The 25,159-nt window shown below is 47.4% G+C and overlaps 1 protein-coding gene across 2 annotated transcripts in view; it reads left to right on the top strand.

Moving 5' to 3' along the window:
- The first annotated feature begins 1,584 nt into the window (after positions 1 to 1,584).
- Positions 1,585 to 25,159, top strand: part of LOC138295299 (zinc finger protein 850-like) — a 39,954-nt gene continuing 16,379 nt past the window's right edge. For both annotated transcript variants that reach the window (XM_069233505.1, XM_069233506.1), the window contains exon 1: positions 1,585 to 2,025. The gene's annotated coding sequence lies outside the window, so the exon portion shown is untranslated. The remainder of the gene's footprint in view (positions 2,026 to 25,159) is intronic.

Raw genomic sequence — 25,159 nt, 5'->3', positions numbered from 1 at the left:
AAGGACAGAGAACATGTAGCAGTAGCAGGTGACAGAGTAACAGGTGTAGCAGAAAGAGCAGTCCTCAGTTTAGCAGGCCCAGGGTAAGGAGGGACAGGAGAGCCAGAGACAGGAAGGCCAAGGGGGATAGATCTTGATGGTCCAAGGACCAGGATGAAAATGACCAGCTGTAGGAAGTCCCAAAACAAAGAGAAACAGGACCAATTGATCTAGGAGCACTGGGTGCAGTAGCGGACCAGAAGGATGAAGAGGACAAGGAACAAGGCCAGGAGGAACAGGATAATCCAAACCAGGAGGACAAGAGCTGCAGGAGCCAAACCAAAAACTGCCAGGATACAAGAGCCAGTGTGGACCAAGGCTCCAATAGGACAGGGAACTGGGATACCCTAGGAATCAAATGAACAGGGCAAGAAAGCAGAGAATGACGAAGACTAAGGAATCAGGTTAAAGAAAGATCAACACGAACCAGGAGAATAGGGACCGGGGGCACCAGGATGGTAGAAGAAGCACAAGCACAAAGAGGACTAGGCATACAAAGACCTGAGCATGGAGGACGCGGAGCAAGAGATCAAGTCAAGCTTGCATAACACGAAGAGGACAAGGACTACGAGGACCGGGGACAGAGAACAGCACTACTAGGAGCAAGAGCAGAGGCTCAGGCAACCAGAGGCAAAAAGACAAGAAGGGGACAAGGAGGATCAAGGCACAAAGGCTCCGGAAGACAACGACCCGGCAGAGCAGGAAAAGAGGGATGATGACAACGATGACCAGGCCCAGCAGAGCAGGAAGCACCAAAATGGGTCTCTAAGGCATCCTGGGCCCCTCCGCTCAATAGGGCTGCCAATGCTACATCACTGTTGCAACGCCATGGTTAGGGAGCCCGCTCCCTGGACCCAATTGCCACAAGATGCACCTACTCTCAATTTCCGCTCCACCAACTTTCAGATCACATGTCTTGGGTAAGTATGGAAGCTAATGTTCGGCTTGGAAAAGCGCATCTGCGCATGCTCAGAGCCCGAGACACGAGGTAAAAACAGAGCAGAAAGATGCGATCTGTGCACACTCGCAGCCGGAGACACCGCAAGAGTAGCTGATCTGCGCATGCTCAACGCCCTGGGCACGTGGTACACGTAGCAAAGGAACAGCGGATCTGCGCACGCTCAGGGTCTGAGTCACCGTAAACCGAGAGCACAAACAGGCAATCTGCGCATGCGCAAGGCAGCATGGAACAACAACAGTGCATCTGCGCGCGCTCAGAATCAGAGACTCCGCAGTAAAACGTGCAGGAACAGCTACTGTGCGCATGCTCAGAGCCCGAGACACCAGGTAAAAACAGTGCAGAAACAGGCGATCTGTACATACAGCCCGAGACACCGCAAGAGTCGCTGATCTGCGCATGCACAACGCCCTGGGCACGTGGTACACGTAGCAAAGGAACAGCGGATCTGCGCACGCTCAGGGTCTGAGTCACCGTAAACCGAGAGCACAAACAGGCAATCTGCGCATGCGCAAGGCAGCATGGAACAACAACAGTGGATCTGCGCGCGCTCAGAATCAGAGACTCAGCAGTAAAACGTGCAGGAACAGCTACTGTGCGCATGCTCAGAGCCCGAGACACCAGGTAAAAACAGTGCAGAAACAGGCGATCTGTACATACAGCCCGAGACACCGCAAGAGTCGCTGATCTGCGCATGCACAACGCCCTGGACACGTCGTACACGTAGAAAAGGAACACAAACCGGCGATCTGCGCACGCACAAGGCAGCCTTGTGTACGTGGAAACGCAACAGTGGATCTGCGCATGCTCAAACTCAGAGACACGGCAGTAAAACTTGCAGGAAGAGCTACTGTGCGCATGCTCAGAGCCAGAGACACTGCTACCACGAGAGGGGGAACAGCTGCTGTCCGCATGCTCAGAGCGACCTCGTGCTGAAGTGACCTCAGGCCCGGGACGGACGCTCCCCGGAGGCCCCTGGAGGCTCCTCTGCTGCCGCAGACATCACAAGGCCGCGGGGTCAGGGCCCGGTAAGGACACCGCGGGTTACTTTTGTACACTGAGCAGCACATGGGCCTGGCTGAAGAGGCCTCTTAGAATGAGGACATCGGTATCCAACTGTCGTTCTAGAGGGAGGATGTGAAGTCAGGGGAACATCAGTATGTCGTTTCGGGGAGAGGACGTGACGTCACGGGGGGGAACATCAGTATCCACCTGTCGTTCTAGGGAGAGGATGTGACGTCACGGGAACAGCCACCTGTCGTTCTAGGGGGAGGATGTGACGTCACGGGGGGAACATCAGTATCCATCTGTCGTTCTAGGGGGAGGATGTGACGTCACGGGAACAGCCACCTGTCGTTCTAGGGGGAGGATGTGACGTCAGCGGAACATCAGTATCCATCTTTCGTTCTAGGGGGAGGATGTGACGTCACGGGAACAGTCATCTGTCGTTCTAGGTGAAGGATGTGACGTCAGGGGAACCACCATCTGTCATTCTAGGGGGAGGATGTGACGTCAGGGGAACATAAGTATCCATCTGTCGTTCTAGGGAGAAGGTGTAAGGTCACAGCAACTTCGGTATCCCTTTGTCGTCTCAGGTAGCGGATGTGACATCACGGGGAGAGCAGCTGACTATACAACTGGGGGCGGCATGTTCGAGTCTGAACACCGGCTCAACACATAGGGGGTCATTACGACCCCGGTGGCCCCGGACCGCCCCGTCGGCCGTTGCAGTAGTACCGTTAACAGGCTGGCGGTGTCCACCAGGCGCATTATGACCGTGGCCCATTTGCGGCAGTCATACTGCCGGTACCACCAGCCTACTGCCAGGCGGTCATATTCATTGCCTACCGCAAGGTGGCAAGCAGCGCTGCCCTGAGGATTATGAGTCCCCATCCGCCAGCCTGTCCATGGCAGTAAACACCGCCATGGAAAGACTGGCGGTAAGGGGGGCTCGGGGTGCCCTGGGGGCCCTTGCACTGCCCATGCACTTGGCATGGGCAGTGCAGGAGCCCCCAGGCACAGCCCCAATGCGCATTTCACCGCCCAAATTATGGGCAGTGAAATGTGCAACGGTTGCTGCTGCCCCGCTGCACATCAACATTGCCGCCGGCTTTATTACGAACCGGCTTCAATGTTGATGTAACTTTTCTGCTTGGCCAGCGGGCGGAAACGCTGTTTCCGTCCGCTGGCCCAGCGGAAAAGTCATAATAGGGTGCAGCACATACCGCCAGCACTGGCGGTATTGTGGCGCCCATGGCTTCGGCAGTCTTTAGCAAAGACCGCCAAAGTCGTAATGACCCCCATAGTTATGAGTATATGAACTGCAAATATTTTAGAATATAACATTTTCTAGCTATCATGTCAAGAATTTTCAATTCTATTAAGGACACATAGTTGAGGATTATGCGTCTCTTTCCATGCTTTATTTTACTCAGCAGCCAATAAAAATAGAGATTTGTTTAAAACTACATTTCCCATAACTTCAATAATCATGTGAGCAACCATAGAGATAGACCACATATATAAACTCCCGACATCACAAGACTTTCTCTTTCTTTGCTGCTCCGCTGCCAGTTAAGTGCTCGTCTTGACTATTATTATATTGCTTGGTTAATGTGTTTTAATTTGATAGACATGACGTGTCGCATATGCCGAAGCCTGTGATTGCGCTTTTCAGGTGGGAGCGATTCGGCCTCCAGGGATGCGATTACTCGTTATTCCAATTTTTCTTTGTGGGGCGGGAGAGGGAGCACAGACGCGGCTGCAATCTTGGGTTAGTTGCGTATCTTCGTTCTAGTCTCGGCTGGCCTTCTGGCACATGCATGCATGTGCGATTTCACTGCATGAGTTTGTGAAGAGGACAAAGGGGAATATTTCCCTCTTCTTTTGAAGAAAGTTTGGTAGAAGCACTGGACTCAAATGTCCAATTGTCTGTTTATAAAGCTCTGGCCAGAGCACTAGGCCCCCTGACTTCCCATCTTATGGGCTTCGCACGCCAGCGAGGCTGGCTTTCTGCCTCTTCCATCCTCTGTTGACCCGATTCCCAATCCAGCTTCGCCACCGGTCCTGACATAGAATTAGGAAAGCACAAATGAAGCTTGTTTTTTTGTAAAACGTAAGTGTGGTGGAAACTAATATTTTAATATGATTAAAACAAGTCAGTACGCTAGGTAATGCTATTTCCACACATCATTTGCATGCTGTATAGTTTGATCAGTAAAAGTCTGCGTTTAAATGTAATGGTCATTTCAATCGAAAATGTGTTGTCTGTAATGGCAGTGCACTACCACACCATGCATACTCCTTTGTACACTACTCCACACCACTTTACTCTACATCTCTCTACTCCACTTTGTGCACCTAAACACTAAGCCACTCCAATCTAAAACACTCTACTCCTCAACACTTCTCTCCACTCTATACATCGTTACTCTAGGACACTCTACTCCACAACACTCCACTCTACTCTACACCACTCCACTCTACAACATTCTACTCCACTCTATGCCCCTCCACGCCACTGCACTCTACTCTATACCCCTCCACTTTACGACACTCTGCTCCATGGGACTCTAATCCTCAACACTCTACTCTGCTCTATACATCTCCACTCTAAGACACTCTTCTCCACTCTAGGACACTGTGCTCTACTCTATTCTACGACACTCCACTCCACAAAACTCTACACCATACATCTTCACTCTAGAACACTCTGCTCCATGACGCTCCACATCACTTTACCACTCTAAACCACTCCACTCTACAACACTCTACTCCTCAACACTCCTTTCCACTTTATACATCTTTGCTCTAGGACACTCTACTCCACTTCAGTAGACTCTATGGCACTTTACTCCACTCTGTGCCCCTCAACTCTACCACACTCTACTCCATTCTATGACACTCTACTCCTCAGTACTCCACTCTGTACATCTTCACTCTAGGACACTCTGCTCCACTCTAGAACACTCCACTCCCATTAGTGTGTAGACATCTTCACTGACTATTGGTAGAGGCAGAGGCCTGTCAGGACTGGCTTGTCATGGTGCTTCTTGGTTGTGCAACTCTTAGTGCTACCTGACCCAGTGTTGCTCGGCTCAGAGAGGCTGCCTTCCTCTGTGCTTGCTGGACCTGAGCTCTTTTCAAATCTTGAGGCTGGTGCAGGGCTTCAAGGTGCTGCTGTGTGGACCGGATGAAGGCAGAACCTTCCCAGTGTTGAAATATGTGGACAGAAAATGCTGACAGGTGAAGTCTCGGCTCAGAGCCTGTCTTTGTTTGGTTCTAATTTTATATAGAACAGGGTACACATGGGTAGTTAGGGCTGGGCCTGGAGGCTGATGCTTCTCTGTGAATGTCGAAAATCGAATTGAAAACTAAACAACATAGGCAAGCCCAAGTTGTTGCTGACTGTAGCAAAGAGTGGCATTTGCTTGACCTGGGCCTGGTATATATTGACTGTATTTGCAGGGACTGGCAGCACAAAGTGCTCTGGCAGCTTTGTTTGTCATACTCTACAGAGTTGCCTGATTAAGTATTTAATGAACCATGTAGGAGCTACTGAATGAATGACGTTTGCCTTTTCGTGGTGTATTGCAGGCACCAGCACAAAAATGCATTACTGTACACCCTGATGCATGGTACTTGGCAGGGTTGCCATCCTGTGATTCTGGGCAAATCCGTTAATCTCACTGTGCCCTTGTACGAGGATGGCAGATTTATGACTCGAGATGGCAGCGTTTTGGTTTCAAAGAACTGTCTTTTATTGTTCTTGAAACAGTATAAACGGTAAGTATTAGAGACAAAGTTGTTGAGAATAGGTAGGTTGTGGGGTTATTTTCTTGGTTGACTTCTTAGCTCGTCTTCTTCTCTTCTTTCTTCCAGTACCTCGCGGGGAAAAAAAAAAAAAGAGAATAGGTACAGTAAGTGGGGAAGAGGTTTTAGGCTTACTCTCTCTTCTTTTTCCCTTCTCTTTCCCTCCCTGTCTCGGTTGTCTTCTTGACTCCTTTATTTCTTTCCCTTGTTTTTTTCTCTCTTCTGATTCTCCTGAGCTGCTTCTTTCCTGCCTTTTCCCTCTTTTGCATCCTGAGTAGGTCTTCTTTTCTCTTGTATGTTTTTCCCGTCTCTCTCTTTCTCTCTCTCTCTCTCTCTCTCTCTTAGTTGTTTTTGATAATAACTCAAGTGGACTTTTCCGCTGTCTTCATTCCCTTTTCTCTTTCCTGCGTAAGCTTCTATCTTCTTGGTGCCTTATTTTCTGTCTCTCTTTCGCCTTTACTCTACATACCTGAGTTTAGTGATGTTTTCTTACCCCCGTCCCCAAAGTGCCCGTTTCCCTTTTTCCCCCCTCCCTTCCCCACTCTTCTCCGCCTCCCTTCCCCGCTCCTCTTCCCTGTTCGCGTCTCCGTACCTGGGAAGGCCACGCTTCTCCTGAAGCGTGGCGGCTCAAGAGTAGGCTCCCCGGGGCCAGTGGTCTTCCGTTCCCCGCTGTGGTCCTTCTGCTCCAGACTGCCCCGTAATCACACTCGTCCGGCCGGTGGTCTCCGTGATACCTGGTTCCTCGTCCTCCTGCTCCTTCCACTCCTTCCTTTCCTCCGTTGCTACCAGTTCCAGGATGTTTCGGCTCCAGCTCACGACACCCCCTGACATAAGCAAAACTCCACTTTTAACCTGCGGCCGTTCCCGCGATTGCTGTAACCAACCAATCAAAGCGTCAGAGTCTCCATTTGTCTCCAGGTCATTTGTGGCAGAATCAGCTCAAGCAATGTAATTGTGTGGGTCGGGTCGGAGCGACCCATCACAAACACTCCCCCTAGAGAGTGTCTGTAGACGACGCTCAGCTGGAGGACATCGGGAGAGAAAGTCAACATTCGCCATGAGACGGCCGGGAGAATGGAGCACCTGAAACGAAAAGGGTTGTAAGGAAAGAAACCATCTCAGGATTCTAGGATTGGTATCCTTATGGCGAGACAGCCAGGTGAGAGGGGCATGATCAGTCAGGAGGGAGAAGGGACGGCCACTAAGATAATAACGAAGGGATTCAATGGCCCATTTAATGGCCAGACATTCCTTCTCAATAGTGGGGTAGTGTCGTTCCCACGGGAGAAGCTTCCTACTTATATACAAAACAGGGTGAACAGAACCATCAGGCTGGGGTTGAGACAACACAGCTCCAAGGCCCACATCAGAGGCGTCGGTCTGTAAATAGAACGGGCTACCGAAATTAGGGCAACATAACACAGGGTCAGTAGCCAAGGCCTCCCGGAGTCTCAAGAAACTGCGCATACTTGCGTCAGGTAATGAGGAAAAGGTTTTAGGTGACCCATTCTTCAGCAAGTTCGTAAGGGGCTCAGCAATGTTGGAAAACCCTGGAATAAATCGCCTGTAGTAGCCGACGAGACCAAGGAATGAGCGCACTTCTTTTTTTTTATGTTGGAATCGGGATCTGTTGTATGGCTTTTACTTTTTCAATTTGAGGTCGGACCAGTCCTTGTCCCAAGACATAACCTAAATATCTAATGGAGGTACAACCTAACATACACTTTTCGGGATTGGCAGTCAAGTGGGCTTCTCTCAATGTCTGTAATACTGTTGATAAATATTTGAGGTGGTCAGTCCATGAGTCACTAAATATCACGATGTCGTCTAAGTATGCAGCTGCATATAAGCGATGGGGACGTAAGACCATATCCATTAACCTTTGAAAGGTGGCAGGGCCCCATGTAACCCAAAAGGGAGGACGGTAAAATGATATAATCCAGAGGGTGCCGCAAAGGCGTTTTTTTCTCGGTCGGTCTCTTTTAATGGGATCTGCCAATATCCTTTCGTGAGATCTAGAGTAGACATGAACTTGGCGTGCCCTATTCTCTCCAATAGTTCGTCAATGCGAGGCATAGGGTAAGCGTCAAAGTAGGTGAGCTCATTAACCTTCCTGTAATCTACACAGAAGCGTGTGGTCCCGTCTGGCTTGGGTACTAACACTATAGGGGAACACCAGGGACTATTGGATGGCTCAATAATACCGGATTGCAACATTTTTGTAACTTCTTGTTCGATTATATTTTTCATGGCCTCAGGAATCCTATAGGGTCTTTGTCTTGCGATTGCCTCACTCTTAGTTCGAATACTGTGTTCAGTTAGAGTAGTGTGGCCAGGTTGTCGTGAGAATACATCTGCATAGGTTGTAATAGTTTGAAAGAGAGAATCTAGATATGTTTCATCAAGAGAGGTATTGATCTTGGGTTTATTATCCTCTAAATTGGAGGAAGAGGAAAAGGAGGGATACGGAATGTCTTCTATCTGTTCTGTCATGATATGTTGTATTCTATGTATATTATCGGTCTCTTGCCATTTTTTTAAACAAATTTATGTGATATATTTTTTCTTTTTGGGGTCGATGGGGAAGCGCCAGTCGGTATGTTGTTGGGTTGATTCGTTCTAACACTTCATATGGCCCTTGCCATCGGGCTAACAACTTATTCTCACTACTGGGGAGAAGGATCAAAGCCTTGTCCCCAACATTAAGGGTACGGAGCACAATTCTTCTTTTGTTTGTCTTGGGCTTCTCGTAGATTCTCATGGGCCCTATCCCAAACCGACTGTAGATTTTCTCTTAAGTCTTTAGTGTATGTCAGGAGATCTTTTCCGTCTCTTGCTTAAGTGTGTTTTGAGAGGTCTAGTCTCGGCTATTTCAGTATCATAGGGTATTTCCTCCCACCACTTCTTCATCATATGTTCTTCCCCGGTTTTGTTCAGTAATCGTGGAAAGGCTGCATAGTCTGTCCCAATGATGATATCTTCCTCAAGATGTGGCAATACCCCAACCCTGAGGATTTCTTCCTCACCCCTCCACTGAAACCTGATCCTTGCCACTGGATAATATGACTGATCACCATGGACGCATGCTATCAGTACCTGGGTCTGGGGCATGGTTTGTCTTGCTTCTACTAGGTCTTGTCTTATAACGTTCTGGCTGCAACCAGAGTCAACTAAGGCTACTTTTTCTTGTCCATTTAGACGAATGGGAAGTGTATATGTAGGCTTAGCCTCTCCAGCCCAGAAAACCCTGCCTTTAGTGACACCAATTTCCATTGGTTCCTCTATATCTTTTTTTTTTGTGGGCAAAACCGGGCAATGTGACCCCATTCTGAACAGTTATAACATTGAGGCCCGTTAGAAGGATAGGGGGCTGGAGTAGGATGGGGACTAGGTATTCGCTCTTGTTCATGTGAACTTAAGGGTCGGGAAGGCACTACTTTCCCTATATTTGGCCGTGCAGGGGATTGACCCAGATTTCGATTGGGATTAGCTCTAAAATCTGGGCTCCTGTGGAAGACACAGGCTAGGTCAATGGCAGTTTCGTTGCTTAACCCTGGGTGTAGCCTAACCCAGTTCCTTGTGGATGGAGGCAGTGCATCAAGGAATTGTTCTAGGACGATAACATCGAACATTTCCTCCCAAGTCTTTTCTGTGGGTCTTAACCATCGTCCCGCCGCATGTTGAACTCTGTAATATAGGGCCCGCGGATTTTCTTGTAATCCCCATTTCATGTGTCTGAACTTGCTCCTATAACTTTCGCTGTCAAGTCCTATCCTTTCTAGGATGGTCTTTTTGATCTCCTTGTATGGCAGTGTACCCATAGGATTAATGGCTTGATATGTGGCTTGCAGCTGTCCAGTCAATAATGGGGCTACATACTGGCCCCATTTTTCCTCGGGCCAGTTGGCTGAGCTGGCCACCCTTTCAAAATTAAGAAAAAAAGAGTCAGGGTCTTCCTGGTCTTGATATTTTTGTAGCACACTGCTGGGCACCTTCGGATGTACTTTAGTATGTGCAATGGTTTCTGTTAATTTGCTCAAGGCAGTTTCATGGACCAGTTGATTGTTGGCCATAATTGTGGCCTGACTTTTAAGGGCTGTTTGTAACGCCTCTCTCTCCTCTTTAGCGTCCTTCATTTGTTGCTCCCACATCAACTGGAGATGGCGTTGTCCCTCCGCGAGTTGAGCAATTACATTCGCCATGGTGGGTTTTTCCTCCATCTTCTTCTATATGTATACTGAGTTCTGATCCCACTTCTGACACCACTTTGTACGAGGATGGCTGATTTATGACTCGAGATGGCAGCGTTTTGGTTTCAAAGAACTGTCTTTTATTGTTCTTGAAACAGTATAAACGGTAAGTATTCGAGAAAAAGTTGTTGAGGATAGGTAGGTTGTGGGGGAAATACTGCTTACTGTGATTGCAAAAAAGCTTAATTACCTAGACAGGGGCGCTATCCTTCAGGCATTCCGCCAAGCTGTGTGTCCTAACTATGGAAAAACAAGTGATCCATACATTTCCAGACTACACTAAGCAAGTGCAACAAATGTGGATTACTTTTGGGGGAGTAAAGCAGAAGCTCAGAGCAATGGGTCTCCATTATATGCTTCTCTATCCGCTAAATTGAAAGCTCTCCTTGGTGACTGCACACATGTATTTACTACTACTGAGGGGGTCTGGGACTGAGTTTCAACTTCTGGGACACACCATACATGCCCGTTTCAGAGTTGTGTGGTGGTCGTCCGCAATTATGGCACTCTGGATTGTGAGATTCCGCGATCTCAGCACAAGGAAGTGAGAGCTCTTGTGGAGGCCGTCATGGGCTCCAATTCGGATGACAGTGCACTGGACACTGTGGAGAAGACTCCAGCGTTGAGAGAATCCTGATGGCCTATCTCTTGCTTTGAACTTTAATAGCTATGCCCCTTCTAGGATCTGGGAAAAGTAAACCCGCTTCCATGATGGTGGACTTGCTGATCCTCACTCATGACACTCATAACCATCTGGATAGGTTCTTGATAACAAAGACTGAGGTGGAAACTGTGCAATCTGTTAATATATTTTGACAGTTCCTCTAAAACTACGCACCACTGCTGATGCACTGGACCCCACTGAGGCTCAGCTGCGGCCCCCTGTGGCACCTCCTCTCCGAGGCACTGGGTGATGCAATATTTTCCAGCAACTTCAGGAGGTGACTGCAAAATTTTCGAGACTAACTGGTTAACTGCCAGACAGAGCGGGCTAACATGGGAGACTTAGAAGGTGGTGACGCAGGGGGAATGCATGTCCCATGTTAGTGGTATGCTGCGATGTCTTGAGGCACAGATAAGAAAAGCCTAAAAACATCCAGAGGCAGGCCCACGTAGGCGAGAGGTCGGGAGACCTTGACGCAGATGCGCATTGGGGAAATCGGGTATAGATTGGACTGTCTGACCCTCCGAGACTGACGCCGGTGCCTATATAGAGAGGGCGACAAATGAGAATGCTGGCATGACTCCTCAAATGAGTGTCCACCACCACTGAATCTCTCACTGCTGTGTGAATATGGTGAGATGATCAACATTTAGGTACGCATTAACCTGCTCCTGTGCTATTATCTGTTGACAGTCCATCTGGATAACCTGGAACTACCCCTTCTTACAGAAGCCCAGAGGTATAGGCTAGATAAGAAACTCCAGCTAGAGATGCTGCAGGAGGTGATTCAGTCCATGGTTCAATGTAAGCCCCCCAGGCCTAATAGTCTCCCAGAGGAATATTATCAGGCCGTTGCTGATCTTTTAGCACCCTACCTACTGGAAACCCTCTTGGAATTCTGACCCAGTAGCAAATTACCCCATCTATGCAGGAGGCCCACATTATCATGTTCCCCAAGCTTGGCAGAGACCTAATGGACCAGAGTTTCTATAGGTCCCTGTAGAAGGCTGGACTGGCTTGTAGTGGGTACCTAGGGGTACTTGCACCAGGCCCAGTTATCCCTTATTAGTGTATAGGGTGTCTAGCAGCATAGGCTGATAGATAATGGTAGCTTAGCAGAGCAGCTTAGGCTGAACTAGGAGACGTGTGAAGCTACTACAGTACCACAAGTGTCACTTGCACAATATCATAAGAAAACACAATACACAGTTATACTAAAAATAAAGGTACTTTATTTTTATGACAATATGCCAAAGTATCTTAGAGTGTACCCTCAGTGAGAGGATAGGAAATATACACAATATATATATACACAATAGCAAAAATATGCAGTATAGTCTTAGAAAACAGTGCAAACAATGTATAGTTACAATAGGATGCAATGGGGAAACATAGGGATAGGGGCAACACAAACCATATACTCCAAAAGTGGATTCGAACCACGAATGGACCCCAAACCTATGTGACCTTGTAGAGGGTCGCTGGGACTACTAGAAAATAGTGAGAGTTAGAAAAATAACCCTCCCCAAGACCCTGAAAAGTGAGTGCAAAGTGCACTAAAGTTCCCCTAAGGACAAAGAAGTCGTGTTAGAGGAATAATGCAGGAAAGACACAAACCAACAACTGTGGATTTCCAATCTAGGGTACCTGTGGAACAAGGGGACCAAGTCCAAAAGTCACAAGCAAGTCGGAGATGGGCATATGCCCAAGAAATGCCAGCTGTGGATGCAAAGAAGCTTCTACTGGACAGAAGAAGCTGCGGTTTCTGCAGGAACGAAAAGGGCTAGAGACTTCCCCTTTGGTGGACGGATCCCTCTCGCCGTGGAGAGTCGTGCAGAAGTGTTTTCCCGCCGAAAGAACGCCAACAAGCCTTGCTAGCTGCAAATCGTGCGGTTAGCGTTTTTGGACGCTGCTGAGGCCCTGGAGGGACCAGGAGGTCGCAAATTGGACCAGGAGAGAGAGGGGACGTCGAGCAAGACAAGGAGCCCTCTCAGCAGCAGGTAGCACCCGGAGAAGTGCCAAAAACGGGAACTACGAGGATGCGTGAAACGGTGCTCACCCGAAGTTACACAAAGGAGTCCCACGTCGCCGGAGACCAACTTAGAAAGTCGTGCAATGCAGGTTAGAGTGCCGTGGACCCAGGCTTGGCTGTGCACGAAGGATTTCCGCCTGAAGTGCACAGGGGCCGAAGTAGCTGCAAAAGTCGCGGTTCCCAGCAATGCAGCCCAGCGAGGTGAGGCAAGGACTTACCTCCACCAAACTTGGACTGAAGAGTCACTGGACTGTGGGAGTCACTTGGACAGAGTTGCTGGATTTTAGGGACCTCGCTCGTCGTGCTGAGAGGAGACCCAAGGGACCGGTAATGCAGCTTTTTGGTGCCTGCGGTTGCAGGGGGAAGATTCCGTCGACCCACGGGAGATTTCTTCGGAGCTTCTAGTGCAGAGAGGAGGCAGACTACCCCCACCGCATGCACCACCAGGAAAACAGTCGAGAAGGCGGCAGGATCAGCGTTACAGAGTTGCAGTAGTCGTCTTTGCTACTTTGTTGCAGTGTTGCAGGCTTCCAGCGCGGTCAGCAGTCGATTCCTTGGCAGAAGGTGAAGAGAGAGATGCAGAGGAACTCGGATGAGCTCTTGCATTCGTTATCTAAAGTTTCCCCAGAGACAGAGACCCTGAATAGCCAGAAAAGAGGGTTTGGCTACCTAGGAGAGAGGATAGGCTAGCAACACCTGAAGGAGCCTATCACAAGGAGTCTCTGACGTCACCTGGTGGCACTGGCCACTCAGAGCAGTCCAGTGTGCCAGCAGCACCTCTGTTTCCAAGATGGCAGAGGTCTGGAGCACACTGGAGGAGCTCTGGACACCTCCCAGGGGAGGTGCAGGTCAGGGGAGTGACGTCAGGGGAGTGGTCACTCCCCTTTCCTTTGTCCAGTTTCGCGCCAGAGCAGGGGCTATGGGGTCCCTGAACCGGTGTAGACTGGCTTATGCAGAATTGGGCACATCTGTGCCCAAGAAAGCATTTCCAGAGGCTGGGGGAGGCTACTCCTCCCCTGCCTTCACACCATTTTCCAAAGGGAGAGGGTGTAACACCCTCTCTCAGAGGAAGTCCTTTGTTCTGCCATCCTGGGACAAGCCTGGCTTGACCCCAGGAGGGCAGAAACCTGTCTGAGGGTTTGGCAGCAGCTGCAGTGAAACCCCAGGAAAGGCAGGTTTGGCAGTACCAGGGTCTGTGCTACAGACCACTGGGATCATCGAATTGTGCCAACAATGCCAGGATGGCATAGAGGGGGCAATTCCATGATCTTAGACATGTTACATGGCCATATTCGGAGTTACCATTGTGAAGCTACATATAGGTAGTGACCTATATGTAGTGCACGCGTGTAATGGTGTCCCCGCACTCACAAAGTTCAGGGAATTGGCTCTGAACAATGTGGGGGCACCTTGGCTAGTGCCAGGGTGCCCTCACACTAAGTAACTTTGCACCTAACCTTTACCAGATAAAGGTTAGACATATAGGTGACTTATAAGTTACTTAAGTGCAGTGTAAAATGGCTGTGAAGTAACGTGGACGTTATTTCACTCAGGCTGCAGTGGCAGGCCTGTGTAAGAATTGTCAGAGCTCCCTATGGGTGGCAAAAGAAATGCTGCAGCCCATAGGGATCTCCTGGAACCCCAATACCCTGGGTACCTCAGTACCATATACTAGGGAATTATAAGGGTGTTCCAGTAAGCCAATGTAAATTGGTAAAATTGGTCACTAGCCTGTTAGTGACAATTTTAAAGAAATGAGAGAGCATAACCACTGAGGTTCTGATTAGTAGAGCCTCAGTGAGACAGTTAGGCACCACACAGGGAACACATACATATAGGCCACAAACTTATGAGCACTGGGGTCCTGACTAGCAGGGTCCCAGTGACACATAACAAACATACTGAAAACCTAGGGTTTTCACTAGGAGCACTGGGCCCTGGCTGGCAGGATCCCAGTGAGACAGTGAAAACACCCTGACATACACTCACAGACAGGCCCAAAGTGGGGGTAACAAGGCTAGAAAGAGGCTACTTTCTCACAGTCCCTCTCTATGGTGGAAGTTGACACCAAGATCCTGGCCAAAACATTTAGCGACAAGAGTGAGCAGAGTTTTGACTCATCTGGTACTCGCTGATCAATGCGGATTTATGCCAAGCAGAGGGACACAGATGTATCTGCGTGGGCTGTCCCATGTGATACACTCAGTGGCTGACTCTGACACTGTCTGTAGCAGTGGCATTGGATATTTAAATGGCCTTTGATATCCTCAGATGGGAGTACCTCTGGGACGTGTTGAGATGGATGGGGGCTTAGGACCCAGATTTTTTTTTTTTTTTTTTTTAAACCAATTTTTATTAGTTGTTAAGAAGATAAGCATGAGCCAGTGACACATTCCGATCTGTGCACTGTATAGTCTGTTCATTAGACATAGAGGTTGATGTATGGACACATAATGTGTATATATACATCAGGAGCCCTTGAATCATTAAAGTCTGTAAACAGTAACAAAACAAGGAAGTCAGTATGGTTACAACAAATCATACATATCATGCTCAACATTGCAGTTACTTTATCCTACCCTACAAATACCCCTTCTTCCTATAGATCCTTTTAACCGTAAGCTTGTTCTATGAGGCAGTTTGAGTTAGTGTTCCATCCGTTCTGAGAATCAAGGCACTTTGAGGGGAATCGAGGGGATACCAGCCGCGAGGAGCATATTGATGGTAGGGGGACCATGGCAGGAGGAAAGGGGATGGAGACAGGAGCTCCTCTTTATATAGTAGCAGGTTTTGCATGAACGTTTCCCAGTCAGCTGCAATTGGTATCCTGCACAGTCCCCGCGCCTCCTCCTGTTTATGTGCTACAGTTTCTACTTTTCCCCATTTCAATAGCACTGCTCACCAGTAATGCAAGCCTGGGAAGGCCTGAACTTTCCAGTGCATGGCAATAGTTCTGCGGCCAATTAACAGGACAATGTCAATAAAACAGTTGGTCACCTTTGCTCATTTTGGGCATTTAAAAAGACCAAGAAGGGTACTTTCTATGGTGCAGATATCCGCCTGGTCTGTTAGCCCCGTGATGGCACCAGAAATATTCATCCAGTCGCTCCACTTCTGGACAGGCCCAAAACTTATAGGCCAAATCTGAGGTGGAGCTCCGGCATCTAAGTGCATTCTGGGAAGGAACCACCTATTTGGTGCAAGGACGCAGGCCTAAGATGGTCCCTTTGCAGTACGCTATGCTGAATGTATTGAAATTTCGTGAAACTTTCTTGGGATAAGTTAGTACTCTTTCCCTATTCTTATCTGTGAATTCCCTACCAATATCCTGCTCCCAGGTCAAAAGAGATTATAGCAAAGGGGTCTCGGATGGTGTGCGCCAATGCTCGGTGACCCAGGTGGTCAGGCGACACCCACTGCCTATAATGTGAAGTGTGTGCATCACGGGGTGATGTTCAAGTTCTGTGTCCGTGATGTGCTACGGTTCAGCTGCAAGCATTAGGAAGCGCCCGGCTGGTATGCCCCAGTCTGCTTTCGGTTGATTAAAGGATTAAAACACTCCAGTCGGAAAGTGGGTTATTGGTTGTGGTAAGTATGCACCTACCACTCATCTGGTAATACACCACTAACCAAATATAGGGTCAATAAATGTCTCAGTAATTTAGCCCCTTGCTCAAACCTTAGTAGCTGTAACGGAGCAAGCAGGCCTAACTTAGGGGACAAGAGTGTGACGCATTAGAAAAAAACAGTACAGTAAATAAGTGAGACTCCACACACAATACAAATCTCACACCAGTTAACGAAAATAGGATATCTTTTTGTGAGTAAATAGACACCAAAACCTCAAAAATCCAATGTAGGGAACCGGAGATATGAATTTTTAAAGAATAAACATTTTCTAGTGCTTAGGAAAAAAAAGTGCCACTGTACCAAAATTCTCCAATCTTTTCCAAACTTCAGGAGGTGTTTCCTCCTTGCAGGTCCAAAGGGTCCAGAATGCAAATCCAAGGGTCTGGAATCTTCTGGCTGGCCCGTGGAAGGATGGACCACAATTCCCACAACACACCGGACAAATCCTTAAAAATCCACTGGATGCACTCCAGGCTGGGGACTCTTGCTGGAGATGATGCAGGTGAAGCTCTGTTAACCTGTAGCTGCAGGGAGTCCACTCCTGAGTCCTTGAAGTAAGGCACAGTCCCGAGGGCTGTAGTACCAGATTGTGCAGCAGGTGCAGTTCCCTCAGCAGTGCAGGCCAAGGGTGCAAATCCAAATTCCAGCAGGGCAGTCCTTCTTCCTCTTGTAGTTTCAGGCAGCAGATCTGAGAGGCTATGCACCTCTCACATATTTATTCCCAGCTCCGGGGCATCAGGAATGGAGGCACCCCTGACCAACAGAATACAGGGTGACACCCATGCAAGACCACTTCCTCCAAAGTGTGACATATTCCTGTCCTAGAAAGCATCATTCTTCCGAAATCCATTATAGCTGAAATATCAGCAGAGCAGTCAGAGTTGACTAAACCAACCCCCAGTGTGGCTCATTTCCATAGCTCTCCTCCTCCTAACATTTTCAAATTCCTTCCTTAAGTCTGGTATCTGGTGAGGGGTGGGGGTAGGTGACCTGGCATTCTCTGCCTGTCCTGCTATCCTTTGAGGCTTGATGTTTTATTACCCCTCCCCCTGCTCTGGCATTCCTGTGTAGCTGCAGAGCTGTTCTTCACCAGACTCTCCCCTGGACACCACTAATCACCTAATGTAGGAGGCTGGCCTGGCTTATAGTGGGGACCTTGTGGTACTTACACCCTGTACCAGGTCCAGTTATCCCGTATTAGTAGAATAGAGGTGTTCTAGCAGCTTAGGCTGATAGAGGTAGCTATAGCAGAGCAGCTTAGGCTGAACTAGGAGACATGCAAAGCTCCTACTATACCACTTATATCATATGCACAATATCATAAGAAAACACAATACACAGAGTTACTAAAAATAAAGGTACTTTATTTTAGTGACAATATGCCAAAAGTATCTCAGAGGATATACTCCCTTAGGAGGTAAGTAATATACCCAAAATATATGCACACAAACCAAAAACAGGTAAGTAACAGTTAGAAAAGTAGTGCAAACTATGTAGAATCACAATAGAATGCAATAGGCTCTGCTAACCAGAACCTCAGTGTTTTTGCTCTCTCTGCTTTTAAAATTGTCACTGCAGGCTAATGACTAATTTGACCAATTCTCATTGGCACACTGGAACACCCTTATAATTCCCTTTTATATGGTACCTAGGTACCCAGGGTATTGGGGCTCCAGGAGATCCATATGGGCTGCAGCATTTCTTTAGCCACCCATAGGGAGCTCAGACAATTCTTACACAGGACTGCCACTGCAGCCTGAGTGAAGTAACGTCCACGTTATTTCACAGCCATTTTACACTGCACATAAGTAACTTATAAGTCACCTATATGTCTAACCCTCACTTGGTGAAGGTTAGGTGCCAGGTTACTTAGTGTGTGGGCACCCTGGCACAAACCAAGGTGCCCCCACATTGTTCAGGGCAAATTCCCCGAACTTTGTGAGTGCGGGGACACCATTACACGCGTTTACTACATAAAGGTCACTACCTATATGTAGCGTCACAATGGTAACTCCGAACATGGCCATGTAACATGTCTAGGATCATGGAATTGTCATCCCCAATACCATTCTGGTATTGGGGGGACAATTCCATGCATCCCCGGGTCTCTAGCACAGAACCCGGGTACTGCCAAACTAACTTTCCGGGGCCAGGCCAGTCTCCTACACAAGGCCCTTGCTTTTAGGCATGTGATCCCACCCACCCCTTGGACACCTAGGGGAGAAGATGTAAAAATAAGGTAGATTATCACTCTTGAAGTGCCCTGGCACCAAGGTCGAATTGGGGCACCATTTCCATTTAAATGCAGCCTTCAAAGTCACTCTGCATTTAAAAATGGCAGAAAACCTCCAGCAGTGCCCACGTGTCAGCAATACTGCTGGGCCTCTAACCCTCATGCCCATTTATCTACTTTTCTCCTATTGTTTAAGGATGTGTACAACGGCCCATACAAAAGAATGAGATGGATATATAAGAAGTGTTGATTGAATAAATAATAAAACAGAGGAAAATAAAGGACTTCTTCAAAACATGGCAGTCTGAGGACTACAAAAACCGGACATATTGGTTGATTATAATGTTGTCGAAGCCTAATTTATGAGACCGGTGGGTCCATTTCGGGGAATATATATTATTTTTTTGTGCAGGTATTTCCTTCGCTATCTATGATTAGCTTTGTCCCTTTTGTATTTTTTAAATATTTTTGTATGAGTGCATTGGTGTGATTGTGTTCATTCTTTTTACATTTATTGACTTTTTCCTAAAGAACATTATTAGTTTTCATCATTAGGCAATCGAGTTTTCTATGCCATAATGGAATTTAAGAATACATATTTGATTAAATAAATAAAACTAGATTTTGGATATATATAACTGTCTACGATCCTTGTGGCTTGAGAGCTTTATCTGTTTGTGAGCTTGGGATTCCATATTTAGGAACCCTGTTTTTTTGTCATGAGGGACATTTTGTGGTTTTTGATTTGTTTTCCCTAGTCCCACTTCTATATCAGTTGATGGGGAGCCCTTCTTGCTACTGAACTTTGTTCCAGCAGCCGTGCTGCTCAGGGTGTGTGTTCCTTTGTCTGTTTTTCTTTTTTTATTTCTTCCTGCTTTTTCATTTATCTACTAGGGCCTCATAGGTAGTTGGCACCCCCTTGACCTATTATTTACTGGGGGCGTATAGGGACTGTCATGCAAATGGTATGAATTTAACTTTCAAAGACAGGCTGCAAAGCAGGTCTGAATTTAAAAGGACAGAAATCCCACAGCAGTGCACACATGCAAGTGCAGAAATTCTACTGGGCATCTAATCTTCATGCTCTATTATATACTAGGGACTTGCAAGGTCTGTCAGGCCAATTGGAAGGGTACCATAATACCTAGTGTACTTTACTACACGTGTGTGTTTTAACCTAGCAGTGGCCTGGGTCTGGCTAACAGAGCCCAAGGCACAGTCAGAGTAAGTTACCATCAGCATACCAGTCAGCAACAAACATTGGAGTGAACAGGGCACAATGATGACCTTCCAACAACTCCGCCATAAAACAGAGCTCCCAAAGTACTTTTTCCCCCTGCTTCCCAATGTTAGATACCCACCTCTCCTATCATTGCTCGAAACGGGCTTATAGCGGGAAGTCTGTTTTCAGGGAAAGACTGTGGGGAGGAGAGCATCAGTCTGAGTGCCCGTTTATAACTATCATGTACAATTGTTAGCAGGGTGGTGGAGTGTTAAGGTGATGTGGCGTATGGGAGAATTGTTTTGTGCACCAGATGTTGCGCATTGTTAGTGGGGTGAGTCTCACTTCTTCCAGCAAGTGACCCGTCTGCCATCGAGCAGGCCATCGAAGCTGGGGGTGACAGATAATAGATTTGTGGACCTGGTCAGCTGTTGGCATCTCACCGGGTCAGTATGGGAATCCACTTCCAGTTCTCTGAGCTTATTTTCAGTGTGAAGGAAAATGACATGTACTTCTGCCCTAACCCCCACTGATGTCCTGATGCAGTGACCCTACAATACTAGCTTTGGAGCCTCCTAGTCCACAGTGTGCGATGTTGCAGTGCCCCAGATCTCAATTACAAAATGTGTTAAAGCCTCTTGGATGGGTTCTTTGAGCACCTTGTCTTCCAGCTCTGTGTGTGGGGAGACAGACAGGGGCAATTTCAATATGAACAGTGCAGGACACCCTTTGGTGACGGGATGAAGTTCATTTAGCGGCGGGCCAGACGCTACTCAGTTTGTTGACGCTACGTGCTTCACCTTCAGTTCAGTCCGTCATTCTTTGGCTCACATAGCACTGCGCCTCCATGCGCAGTCCAGTGGGAGCACACGTGCCAGAAACTAGGGTGACAGGAGCTAATGGGTGACACTGCCTGCAGCATTCCTGGCCCCCACTTCCAGTGCCGGTTCAGTCCAAGTGGGCAGCGCACGCTCCAGCAGCCACCCACAGGCACATGGTGGGCTGCAGAAGCACCGGACCATTATCTGATGTGTAAACCTGGCCAGCACAACATGCGAAGGGTCAGGTCCATGGGAGCCTCTCCCTGTCCTCACTAAGTCTGCATCAGTTATGAGTTCCACTGGGGCCCGATAGCAGTGATGACTGTTGGATCTTGGGCCTTGCAGCACAGTGGTTGTTAAAAGCCATCTGCCGTCTTGTGGCTCCAGGCCACACCCCAACAGGGATTCATGTCATGGGTGAAATTGTTACATGTGCACCCAGTGGCACGGGCTACGAATGGGCCTGTGGTTTCTGAACAGTACACTATTGAACGCAGCATGAGGCAGGGGCGCTCCTTTTCTCCTTGGCCATGGAGCCATTGGCAATCCTATTGTGTCGTGACATGGCCCGCAGGAGTATAATAGTCGGAGGACGTATGCACGTCATCTCTCTGTATGCCGACGACATGCTCCTCTGTTTCCCACCCAGTGCCTCTGTGATACCTAAGGAATTGCTTGGATTCTTTAATCAGGGTACCTCACTTTGGTCCACTATATAAAGAGCCAACTTCCTACACCCCTGCTCCCATGTTACTCCATTGTTTATCACATGGTGACGACTGCTTCTAGTGACCTCCTTGAGCTCGTCATGTAATGCCTGGTACACACAGAAAACAACAGCTATAATGCGCCCCCTGTCACCAAGATTGTATGGCAGGGCAAGAGACTAACATTATGCATCCTTTTCTCCAGCAGTAACTTATAAAAGAACCATAGAGAACATTTGTAAAAGGTCAACAGAACACTACATCATGCAGCACAGTCACAACTCTTTTCAATCTTACTCCTCAGACAGTTGTGTCCTTGTGTTTGTGAACTTGCTGTTTTAACTTGATTAGAGGCATGGCTTTTTTTTTTTTTTTTTGGTAGTTCAATTTCATTATGGGTTATTCATCAAGATAACTTTAGTTGCTTTAGTTTCCGAAGGGACGTTTTTGTTTTAACGTTTATAATTATCTTTAATTTTGATTCAAATATTATAAGTCAGGAGGATTCTAACGGAGGGTGGTTTCATTTAGGGTTGTAATTTAGGAAAAGTTTAAATTTCTCCGAATTTATACTAGAAAGTTAGCCATGTTTCATAATCACATGCAAACCATCTCCTAGAGAAATCAGTTGGATTTGACAAGAAGAGAAGCACATTGTTTGCACAATATAAAAACTAAGAGCCAAATGTAATCACAATACCAGTTGCAAATTATGTATTTACCTTTTGCGACCCCTATTTTATTTTTTGTACTTACATATGTGCTAATAGATCAGTCCAAAGAATCGCAGGCAGCTGCAAGACACCCTGCATAATTAATAATCATTAGGCAGGTCACAGTCTACGACCCCCTATGATTGACGGCAAATACAGGGATGGTGCCTTCAGGAGACAGTAGACTTACCTCCCCTGTGATTATATTTGAATATGGATTATTTTTGTTAAAGCTGCTCAAGTTTTTTCAAAGGAAGTAGGGCTGCTTAAAAAAAAAAAAATGAAAGTAAAGAAGAGATTTCCTTTTGGAAAAATTCAGTGCAAGCGGGCGGTTGTTCTCTAGACTGGTACCACTTCCCTCCAAAGCTGCCACACTGGTTCAAAACAGAGAAGGGGACGAAAGGAGACCTGGTAAACTTGACATCCTTGGCATGGTATTACCCCAAACCTTTTGCCTTCGCACTTTCTGCTTTGCTAGATTCATTGGCATTAGTACTACATTACCACTTTGAACCAGTGCTTAAGTGTTTGTGCTCCAGTAGTTCACCTCGGCAGTTGTGGGACGTCCGGATGCAGAGAGATGTTAACAGCGACGGTTGTCCCATTCACTTCAGTAGGAGATGATCTGATCACAAAAGTGTTTCCACCTGGGACTGAAAAATCAGTCCTGGAGAACCTACAGGGAGCTTAACCCAAGAGGTCTTCGGGCACATGGGAACACTGTTGATCCACTCTTCCTTGGGCTGGGGTGCATGGGTGCAGTGGTGTCCTTTGGGGTTGGGTCCGATGCTGGAGTTACTGGCGTTTGGAGGGGGGTCTGCAGAAAAAGGCTGCAGACACTGTCGGGAAGTGCACAGTGGGCAAGCACAGGGTGGACTTCGTCTCTGGGGGGTCAGGAAACCACGCTGGTACTCTTAGACCACATTGGTTCGGGCTAAGCAGCTTGGTGCAGTGGTGCTATCTGGTGTTAGTGTTTTGGTAGTTCTGGTCCTCACAGTTCCTTCCTGTGTGCCTGCAGATGAGCTCCAAGGGAGTTCTTCTTGGTGAATTGCGAAGCACTGGCTGTTCTTCCCGGTTTCATGGAAGCTTCAATGGCAGGACAGGTCAGTTGCTCCTCAAGGGTCGGGTGCAGCTGGCAGGACTGGCGCCAAGTCAGTCGTGCTCCTTGGTTCTTGCGTTCAGTAGGCTTCTTGTCCACTCCTTCTTTTGTGTCCAGCGAAGATCTGAGAATCTGGTATGGGAGCCCCCTAAATACTCAATTTAGGGGTCTTTAAGATGAGTGAAGGGTAGTAGCCAATGAGCTGCTTACCCTTGTGGTCACTACACCCCCTAGATGACCACCTCCTGTGGGTAGTGGGCATCACCCTGTCCAGAGCTCCTAAAGTCCACCACAAGCAAGATTGCGAAATTTCCAAAGTCGTGTCCACTTCAGGCTGACTACCCTAGGGGTGTGTTCATCCTGGAAGAGCAACACACCCTTGCTTACCCAATTTGCCCTCCTATCCAGGTGCCACATAGGCCCTGAGGCAGGGGTGTTGGCTTCTCCCTCTGAGGAGACCCAGATCTGCATACCAAAGGCAGGTGGCTTCTTTGAAGCCTCTGCCTTGGAATGCAGGTCATCCTGTGGGAACGAGCGGGTAGCACCACATCCCTGACAGGATGTTGTTTTTGCCTTCGAGAGAGTGAAGGCTTTCACCCTGGGGGGGGTCAGATTGTTATCCGTTGGTGGCAGGCTGGCCAGCCGGTCAGTGAACTTACCAGCAGTTCATACGTTTTCGGGGGACACTTCTAAGGTGCCCTCTGGGTGCATGTATTACTAAATCCATCACTGGAATCAGTGTGGGCTTATCAATACATGATGTTTGATACCAAACATTCCTATTTTCAGAGAAGCCATCATGTAGCTGAGGAACTCGTATTGACCAGTGTCCTGCACGGGTGTTTAAAATGGCTTCACTGTTCACTTACTATGTCTAAGGATTGACAAAGAAATAGTAGGAACAGATCTGCTTGTGCATATATGCCCTCACTTGTAATATAATGCAGGGTAGAGGGCCTGCTGTAGGGGTGACTTACAGATATTAAACGCAGTGTTTTTAGTGGACATGTTGTGTTTTCAATTTTGGGAGCACCTTGTCACGTAGCCTGCATTGGCAGTCCTCAAAGAAATCTTTATGTTGAAGGAATATTTCTTTGCCTTGTGGGAGCAGCTTATCACAGATATTATAGGATAGAAACAATGTAGTTGTCACTGGTTTGGGTGTTCTAGAAAGTTAGATAAACATGAGGAGCTGGATGGTAGTGCCTTTTTACACCTGTCATTGTGAACAACACGCGATTGGCAGCCTGGCCTGGCTTGGAAAGCAACTGTTCTACCTACAAGTGCAAATTAAAAGCAGTGTTGCTCCAGGCTGAGACATCCTCCTCTTTACAAAATGGAAATGGCTCATTCAGTGACACCACCCAACAGTCTATTTTATGTGGAATTCAATAGTTCACCACTTTTTTCCTTTTTCCAAATCCTTCATTACCTCTAGAACTGATTTATCTGGAACGTTTGTTGTTTTGTTTAAGGTCCTTTATTCACTTATTTCTGAGTTTCTTTAAGGATATTTAGGACATCTGCATGCTAGTTTATTTGGAAGAGGCATATTTGGCACATTTTCCCCTCAATGCGAACCACATTTTGATGATAATTATATCTGCTAAATAATATTTGGAATGTATTTGGGAGATGTTGTATTCAGACTAGTGTCCTTTTCTCAATGAAAGCCACAATGCTGAGGCAGGACTGTCACTGCGTATGGCTTATTTATTAGAAAAAGTGTATTATATTTTATTAAACAAAATATATAATATTATATAATCTTAGACTTGGCATCCTTGGCGTGGTCTCCCCTAACTTTTTGCCTCTGTTTCCCAGAATGTTGATGTGTGCTGGACTCTGTTTTTGCTGTTTTTGATACTCCGGGAACTTTACCACTGCTATCCAGTGCTAAAGTGCAAATGCTCCTATGTAAAATGTATGTGTAAATGGCTCTCCATGAATGGCATATTTTAATTTACTAGTATGTTTCT

This window comes from Pleurodeles waltl, chromosome 5, assembly GCF_031143425.1.
Source record: "Pleurodeles waltl isolate 20211129_DDA chromosome 5, aPleWal1.hap1.20221129, whole genome shotgun sequence".
Classification (NCBI taxonomy): domain Eukaryota; kingdom Metazoa; phylum Chordata; class Amphibia; order Caudata; family Salamandridae; genus Pleurodeles; species Pleurodeles waltl.
Note: the sequence above shows the minus strand (reverse complement) of the source record. Positions and strands in the feature narration are given on the sequence as shown.